Source organism: Epinephelus fuscoguttatus, linkage group LG24 (genome assembly GCF_011397635.1).
Source record: "Epinephelus fuscoguttatus linkage group LG24, E.fuscoguttatus.final_Chr_v1".
NCBI lineage: Eukaryota > Metazoa > Chordata > Actinopteri > Perciformes > Serranidae > Epinephelus > Epinephelus fuscoguttatus.
Window position 1 is genome coordinate 2,834,654 of NC_064775.1, and position 9,518 is coordinate 2,844,171.

Sequence of the window (9,518 nt, forward strand, 5' to 3'; positions counted from 1 at the left end):
GTGCACGCTGCTTTATCTCAATATAATATTCCTAAACAGAGTTTCACACACATGCTGCAGCGCTTTAAAGCATTCCCTATGATATCAGAACAATATCTGGAGGTGATGTGGTGCTGTCTCTGCAGCATGTGCCAAAATAAAGCAGCAGGTAAGATGCAGGATCAGAGCCAGGTCTACTTGTACCTACCTGGTGAGTTTGTGGCCCCCTTTGGTCCGCCCTGGTCCGCTTCTTCTTCTGCTCTTTCTCCTTCTTCTTCACTGTTTATCAACACAGAGCCCGGGGGGTGAATGTGTGCACAAACAGCCCGCACAACAAGGCGTCCCCCAAAACAGCAACGGTGCGTAAAAATGACAAATAATCTTTTATAAAAATCAAATTATCTCCAGGACAAAAAGAAGAAGCCAAAGAGCGCGTGCTTGTCTGTGCGTGCTCACACCGAGCGACACTCCTCTCCTCTTCCTCTCTTTCTGGAAACTTTTTCTTTCTCCTGCCGTTGAGAGAGAAAAAAGGCGCAGAATATCAGTTAAGAGGAAAAAAAAAAAAAGCCGCTGACCTTCGTGCGTCTTTTGGTGCGTCTTTCTTCCTCCGAGTGTGTGTTGAGTGTGTGTGTGTGTGTGTATGGGTGAGTGTGTGTGAGTGTGTGAGTGTTTGAGTCCTCTCCCAGCGTCTCTCCACTCCCCTGCACTGTTCACCACTGTCAAGGCGAGCGCAGACACACGCAAACACGCGCTTCCGGCTGGCGTTACAAAATAAAAGCGCAGCATCTGATTGTGTGATTACACCTTAAAAAATGTATAAAATAAAGGTAAATATATATTTTTAAAAAATGTATAAATAAAGGAAAATATACAAAAAATAAAAATGTATAAAATAAAGGAAACTATACTAAAAAAATGTATAAATAAAGGAAAATATACAAAAAAATAAAAATGTATAAAATAAAGGAAAATATACTAAAAAAATTAAAAAAAAAAAATGTATAAATAAAGGAAAATATACAAAAAATAAAAATGTATAAAATAGAGGAAAATATACTAAAAAAATAAAAAAAAATGTGTAAAAAAAAGGAACATATACAAAAAATAAAAATGTATAAAGGAAAATAAACTAAAAAATGAATTAAAAAATGAAATAAAGATAAATAAAAATAAAATAAAAAATGAATTACAACAATAATGTGAAAATTAAATAAAAACAAGAAATAAAATTTAAAAAAGAATTTTCTCGATACGATTCTTGACTTTTGCACTTTTTTTACAGTGTACATTGTGATGTTTTGTCTTTACTCAGTTATGTCAATTTCTTGCTACTTAAACACTTAGTCACAACAATTCAGAGGTAAATAACAGCCTAAAAAAGTTGCTATATTCAATATATATATAAAATATATATATATAAAATTTATAAAAAAAATTCTGCCTGACAAATTACTTCCATACTTTAGGTACTGCACTTTTACTTGAATGTAGGACTTTTACTTGCAACAGAGTATTTCGACAATCAGTGACATTTTTATCTGTTCAAAAAAGCCTTTTATCAATTATTTTATATATATCTGTTGATTACTTTTATTGTTTTTAGTTTAGTTTAGTTTAGTTTAGTTTAGTTTAGTTTAGTTTTATTCACACATCATCCAGGAAGTACAATACAATACATGGTGTATACAACAAGTATTTTTACACAGTCGGATGTGTGAAAAGGGATGTCTGATTTGCTGTACCTCAGAGCAATCTACAGGGCAATTAGTTGCCAGCTTTGGTATTTTATCTTTATTTGTATTTTTAAAAATTGCCTCATTTTATTTGCTTTAATTCTGCATTTTATTTTATTTTATTCTATTATTTTATTTATATTATCATTATCATTATTATTATTATTATTATTATTATAGTACTTTTACTCCATCAGTACTTCCTCCACCAGTTGTTGTCTACAAACCTGATTTACTCTCCATGTGTATTCCAGGTGCTTTTATTTTGTCACCACTTCCTGTCCGTGTCGCGCCCTGCTCGCGCGCAGCTTGACGCGGGCAGCAGAATAAAGTGGGATATTCCGCGCGGTTGCCACAGAGCCTCTCTCTCTCTTTCTCTCTCTCTCTCTCTCTCGCCCACGCTGCTCCCTGCGTGACGCAAATCCGCGCGTGGGCGGACACACGGGGCGTGGGAGGCTTTCTGCACGGAATACCAAACACAGGCAGGTTCAACACCCACAGAGACACAGAGAGACACAGCAGTTTGCACACTTGATGTTCTCAAACTAAATTACCACGGTGGAGCAGATCTCATTATTACAGCCATACTCAGCTGTAAATATTGGCTCACCGATAATCAATATATCAGACACTTATTGATCACTGTGCACGCGGACACGCTGCATCCGGTTTAGTACACTGTGTCATATAGTCTCCAAAGTGTGTGTATATAGTCTTCATGTGCAGTGGCATTTCACATGTATGGACAGTAAAACATTTCCTCTATATAATGTTCTACAACATGTGTATGTGCTGTACAGTGTGTGTACTCTATAGATCTTGCAAAGATGTGTATATGACTGTAAAATGATAATATTCTATCTATAAACTCAGTGTATATAATTTCATTATCAGTATATTTTCTTCATGTGCAATGATAATATGGGTATATAAAACATTTTCTCTGCAAATAGTTATAGAAACTGTATTTCATGTATTATGTTTGATAGTGTGTATATAATCTATACATATATATATATATATATATATATATATATCCACAATATGTCCACGTCTATGTAGAGTTAGGGTAAAATGTGTGCACAGGTACGTTTTATATAGCCTACTGTAGTAGTAGGATATTTTCTATCTATCAATTTTGCAAAGACACTATATATACTTTATACTTTCTACATATACACTATATATAATTTCATTATCAGTATATTTTCGTCATGTACAATGACAGCTTGGGTATATAAAACATTTCCTCTGTAAATAGTTTTAGAAACTGTATTCTGTGTATTATTTTGATTTGTGTGTATATAATCTTTATATACAATGTGTCTACATGCTATACAATATATATATATATATATAGAGAGAGAGAGAGAGAGAGAGAGAGATACCACATTACTACTACTATATATATTTTCTATCTAGGAATCTTGTGATTTGTGTGTATATAATCTATAAATACAGTGTGTCTACATGCAAAAATTGGGGAGATAGATAGATAGATATTTGAAAGTATGTATCATATAACTATATATATATATATATATATATATATATATATATACACTTTCTTTTAAAGTATATTTTCCTTATGTACAATGACAGCATGGGTATATAAAATATTTTCCCTATGAATTGGAGTTTTTGTGTATACTATGTATATATGCTTTATAGTTTGTATGTTCTATATGCACAATGTGTCTTTACATTTTCTTTGTGTAATGTGTGCATGGGCAAGTTTTTATAATAAAGCCCACTGTATAGTAGTATATATTTTTATGTATCTATAAATCTTGTACATATATTTATATATTTTTTCATATACACTGCATGCCTGCACAGACAATATTTGTTCTATAAATTGAGTTTATGTGTATATAATTCCTTGGTAAATATATTTCTTTGTCTACAATGACAACATGGGTACACATTTTTACATACTAAACATTTTTCTTTATTAACTGTTTCTGTGTATACAGTATTTAGTATGTATACTCTATATGTACAATGTGTATATATTTTTACATGTATAATGTTCACCTGTAAAACACCAATATTATTTTATCTATAACTATAATATGTATACAGCATGTCAGTATATCTTGTATATGTACAGTGTGTTCACACGTACATTTTCTTTGCATCAGCAGTTTTTCACATTAAACTTTTGGCAACACTATCGAAACACAATAAGCTCAATGATCTACTCACCAGCTCTTCTGAACTTTCAGCTTCATCTCATAGTCTTCCTCAGTGGATAGGTGGATGTAGACGTTTCACACGCTTGTGTGTCATATAAAGAATCTGCACAACACAGTAGTATGTCACCACTGACTGATATCTGTAGCAGTGGCTTTTACTCACGTGTGACTGAAGTTGGGTGCCACACAAGTGCGTCAATGAAACAGGCCTGTATGCAAATGGTCAGTTTAAATTTTCGTGATGTGACAGAGCATGCAAATGGTTTCCAACACGGGGAAGTGGGTAGCAGGAAGCCCTCTGTGCAGTCAGTGTGTGTGTGTGTGTGTGTGTGTGTGTGTGTTGCTGCTGAGTGTTTCCCGAACGTGACACAAAGAGCTGATTTCTGTCTGGATGCAACATTGTTCTCAACTTTCCTCCATTAAGACTCAATAAATGTGTATAAGTACACATTACTGATACTGCTAGTGCTGCTTCTACTTGCACCAACCTTCCATCCAGTCATTTTCCATTACTGCTTATCCTCTACAAATATAAATAGTACCACTGCTAATACTAGTGCTGATCTTACTACAACCATTGATAGTACTGCCACTTCTTGCACTGACCCTACTACTACTACTAATAGTACTACCATTACTGCTACTATCGTTACTAGTCCAAATACTACTGCTACTACTTGTACTGACCCTACTGCAGTTACGACTATGACTACTATTACTTTTGCTACTATTACTTGTCCATATAATACTACCGCTGCTACTGCTTGTACTGACCTGACCACAACTATTAATAGTACTGCCACTAACCCTACTACTACCATCGGTAGTAGCCAGCCCAAAAATATTACTATTACTGCTATGATTGTTAGCGGTCCAAATACTACTGCAAGTACATTTACTAACTGTACTACAGTTACTACTATGACTAGTATTACTGCTGCTATTGTTACTTGTCAAAATGCTCATGCTGCTACCACTGCAACTTGTACAAGTACTACTACTACTACTTGAACTGACCCTACTTTTACTACCACTACTGCTACTAGAAATACTACCACTACTGCTACTAGAAATACTACCATTACTGCTACTGTCATTACTAGTCCAAATACCACTGCAAGTACTTTTACTAACCCTATTACAACAACTACTATGGCTACTATTATAGCTGCTGCTGCTGCTACTTGTCCAAATACTTCTACGATTTATTCTATGACAGCTGTTTCTTCTTCTACTACTGCCAGTAGCACCAGTGCAGTTCAGTATAATCAAATAACAAGACATATTACTGCTACGTCTCCTCTGCCACAGAATCATTAGTACCGGTGCCAGTATACTTCTACACGCACTACACAGTGTACACAACAATGATGACTGATTTCTGTGTAGATTTGACATGTAAACAGCAGAGAGAGTTTCATTTCCTGAATCATCAACTTGACAAGTAAGCACCAAGAAGGAGAAGAAAGGTCAGAGGTCACGGTGCGCACGACACGGCAAAGATGTGAACTGGAGGGAAAAAAATACTGCGTAGTACTGTGTGGAACTTTAATATCTGCATGTAAGACGAAGCCAAGAAAAGCGAGCGGTGCGCCTGTAAACGCTGCTCTCCTGACACCCTCGGTGCTCGAATCAAATCTCCACAAGATCACTTTGACTCTGCCTGATTCCCCATCAATGAGCTATTTTGGGGAATTAGGCCAGCCGCCACCAGTGAAACACCCTGGGGACGAAACCAGAACAGCTTTTGTCAACCCACCACCTCCCCAAAACCCTGCCCTCCCACCTCCGCCGCCATTACGCCCCGAACACAGCAGCCCGAAAAATAAAATAAAACAATTTACACTGAGCGCTGCAGCTGCTTTTATGTGTCTTCAAAAGCCCAAATGATGAGAAAACTAGTATTTGTACTGTGTGTGTGTGTGTGTGTGTGTGTGTGTGTGTGTGTGTTTCTCTGTGTGGGGGTGGACGGGGTGGGACTGCTTGCTTTTCAGATCCTCTAATTAATTTCAGAAGGAAACTAAAACAAATATCAAAGCAAAACTGCAGATTATGCTGGAATATAAAATCCTGCAGGAGTATTATGCTGATACCAAAATGTTTAATAACCACACAAATTCACAAATAAGCTAAATCATTTCTTTGTTTGTTTTTTGGTACATATAAACTTTGTACGCAGCACCAGACACACACTAAAGAAAGTAGAAGACATTAACATCTTGTTAAAGTGGCCTATAAAGGCACTTAAATCCCTTTATGGTAACTATAGAAACACTACAGTCACCATATGACGTTAAACACCTTCAAGAAGTAAAATTTAAAAGAGCATTTGACAGTAAACGAAATAAAACCGGAGCTAAAGGCTCACGGGTGCGGCTTCACGTACACGTTTATGTAGCTAACATTAGCTAGCCTTATTCCCTGCCACCACAGACCACCTCATCAGGAGGAGAGCAGGAGCAGCAACACAAATTCAGCTCACGCAAACCCCAGCTCCAAGAGAACGGACAGCCCTGACTACCAGCTTGATCCGCAAACTTTCTGTTGCTGCCCTTACACAGCTTAGACCCGGCACTGTCGCTGGCCACCAGCCTGCTGTGACACCTTATACCGTCTCCGCCTCAGCTGTACTTTGTGTTCAGTGTAGCTGTAGCATCCCAGCTGGCCAACAAATATAGGTTGTGATGTCAGGTGACCAAAATTCAATGTCATGACAGTGTCTAATGCCAACATCAATTTGACTTCCAGTACTGACGACCAGTGATGTTGATATTTTGTTGGTTTTAAGTTGTTCTGTCAAGTAACCAGAATCCAACACTTTATAAACGACTCATGTCGACATTGTCTTGACGTTGAATAACAACATTTAGTCAAGAGGAATGGAAACCAAACGCAATGTCCACAAAAAATCATAATATTTACGTCCACCATGAAGAAACAGTTCACACTTATTCACCATTTTGCAAAGAGCTGGACGAGAAAATTGACACCACTCGTTATGTTTGTAAATTTAGCAGGTTAGCTTATCTTAGCACAGAAACTGGAAACAAGGGGAAAAAGCTAGCCTGGCTTCACATAACCTCCCTGAAACTACGACTTGTTGTTCCAACATTAGAGTTTTGTATAAATTAAACAAACAGGATACAACGTCAACGCCAGAAGGCGCATTTTGTAATGGCTGGATGTGGTCAGGCTAGCTAGTCAGAAAACAAGCAGAAGCAGGGGCAGAATTAGCAAAGCAGTCCTTTGCATACTTCTAGTGGCCACCGTCTGGTCTCCACACATTAGCTAACATTAGCCTTGGCTGCTCTGCACCGTGCACCATCTGGGTCAGGTTGGAGCTAGCTAGCTGCGCAGCTCATTTGGTGATTACCATTACCGTCATGTGGAAACATTGTGGCCACCCTTCGGCTTCTACCCAGGTCGCCACAGTGAGAAAGTTGCTTCATTTGGAACCACAAAACCCCTTTAGCACTGTTAACTATGTTAGCACCGCTAGCCATGTTGACGTTACTATCAACGCTAACAGTGATAACATAGCGTACAATGCTAAAGGAGGATGGCGGCTCAAAATTAAGCCCCTTATGTTGTGAATGTTTGCGTCACATTACTTGCACAAGTTTGAACGTTGGAACATTTTGAGTTGAGTTGCTTCATACGCACAGATAACTCGCATCATACACGCCTGAAATCACTGAATCGATGAATGAACTTCCGTTGGTACGTCCTCGGCGTCATACGTCCCAGGAATATCTCACTCCTGATTGGCTAACGTGGCATGAATTGGTCGCTAAAGTTCAGATTTTTCAACTCTCGCGAATAAGCGGATGATGCAAAATCGCACTGCTCTCATTCGTACTGCTTAAGTCGTGTATTTTGCGTCGCTAGCTAGCTTCTACCTGACCCAGGTGTGTGCATAATTAAGCCATTAACATCCCCAGTACAAATGTAAAAATGGAATTAATCTGAGGTAAAGAAAGAACGTTAATTGTTTACGGGCAATTTGTACATTGAATTTGTTAATGAATTTACATTTTAGTAGTGGAGGGGGAAAATTTATTCAACATGGCATCGGGATATTTTTTGTGGCGATATTGTTTCAATACACGGACACCAAGTATCGATCTTTTATCATATATATTATTATGTTTTTATTATTAACATTTTGATACAACTTTTGGTCGTAGAAAAAACTGACATTGACAGTTTTCCTTCAGAGAAATGATTTGCAGTTGGACAAAAAGGTAATATATCGCAATATATTCTATCACAATACTCAGCATATTGCAATAATATCATATTGTGGGTCCTCTGGTGACTCCAAATCCCACATTTTAGGTGTAATAGAACTTATTTTTAAAAGCTAATATATGATTTTATATACTTCACAAGCCATGATAATAAAATTTTAAAGAAAAGGAGGAGTTTTAAGGAAGTAAAGGAGGCGGTTTCTCTGTTTTTTGTGGTGAATTTTCTTTCAAAGAGGAGTCCAGATGTCACTGTGAAGTACACATTCTTTGGAAATCCAGTGTCCTCAGCACAACAGACCGCGTCGTACGGTTGAAAGCTCAGGAAAAAGTTAATAAGGAAAGCCTGAGTTGAGATTATTTTGTCACACTACGTAACTCCAAAGTCAAGGATGAAGTTTCATGCAAATATTTATGATGTGTTTTCCAAATGCAGGTAGGCAGGTAGGATTCCAGACCGCCCACCTTCAGCCTCTAAATCCACGTCTGGCTGCTCCGTGTTTGTGTGTGTGTGTGTTATTATGCAGATATGACCTTCTAACGGCGTTCCCATGGATCAACCTCCGAGCAGACGGGGATCAAATCAAATTCTGTAAGAAGCGGAGAAGAGAAGGAATATCAGCTCCGTATCTGTCTCCTCTGACCTCACTCCTCCATCCCACCCTCACTAACCCTCTCACACACACACACACACACACACACACACACCACACTCAGAATCTAACAACAAGAACAAATTAAAAGCAAGAGCGCCAGCAGGAAATAGGATGTCCACCCACACTAAGAGGTAGGTCGACACCCAGGCTGCCTGTTCCCACAAGCCCCAGTTTCCCAGTTTACCCAATTTAAACCACTGCCCTGTTTCTTACAGCCTCTGCTCTGCACGGGGAGGTTATTTAGATGATTGTTTCTACAGAGAACAAAAGTCACAGCAGGTTTATCGGCCAAAGTTGCACAAAAACTTGACCTAAGAGCTCCCTTTTCTCCATTAAAGCTGCAGTAGGCAGTTTTATTCTGGCATCACTGGGCAAAAACTTCTGCACCTCCTCTTGGCTGTGTTTTCAGGAGACTTTGTCCAATCACAGGTCACTTCAGAGAGAGGGTGTTCCTATTGGCTGGTCTACAAATGCAGACGTGTGAGCACGTCACTTCAGATGGTGAAAGTCTGATTCAGTGATGGAGAATCCTGCTAAGACAGTTGCTATTCCAGCATTGGCAACAACTGCCTACACTGCAAAGCAACCCAAAGATGTAGGACAGAGAGTCTGACAGTAAACGAAACAAAACACATTCAATGTTAGCAAAGTAATTAAGAGATGGAGAGAAAATGATGCTAATAAGTTAGCCTGCTGCTAACCGGA

General features: G+C 38.2%; 1 protein-coding gene across 3 annotated transcripts in view; it reads right to left on the minus strand.

The window, feature by feature from the left end:
- Positions 1-8,788, minus strand: part of LOC125884745 (NGFI-A-binding protein 1-like) — a 35,502-nt gene extending 26,714 nt beyond the window's left edge. Inside the window, exons 1-4 of one of the 3 annotated variants that reach the window (XM_049569887.1) lie at positions 8,692-8,788; positions 3,921-4,013; positions 1,940-2,172; positions 188-488 (exon numbers count right to left, since the gene is read on the minus strand). The gene's annotated coding sequence lies outside the window, so the exon portion shown is untranslated. Of the gene's footprint in view, positions 1-187; positions 786-1,939; positions 2,173-3,920; positions 4,014-8,691 lie in introns of those variants that run through there. The other 2 variants (XM_049569888.1, XM_049569886.1) reach the window with 2 other exon arrangements.
- Positions 8,789-9,518: the final 730 nt, after the last annotated feature.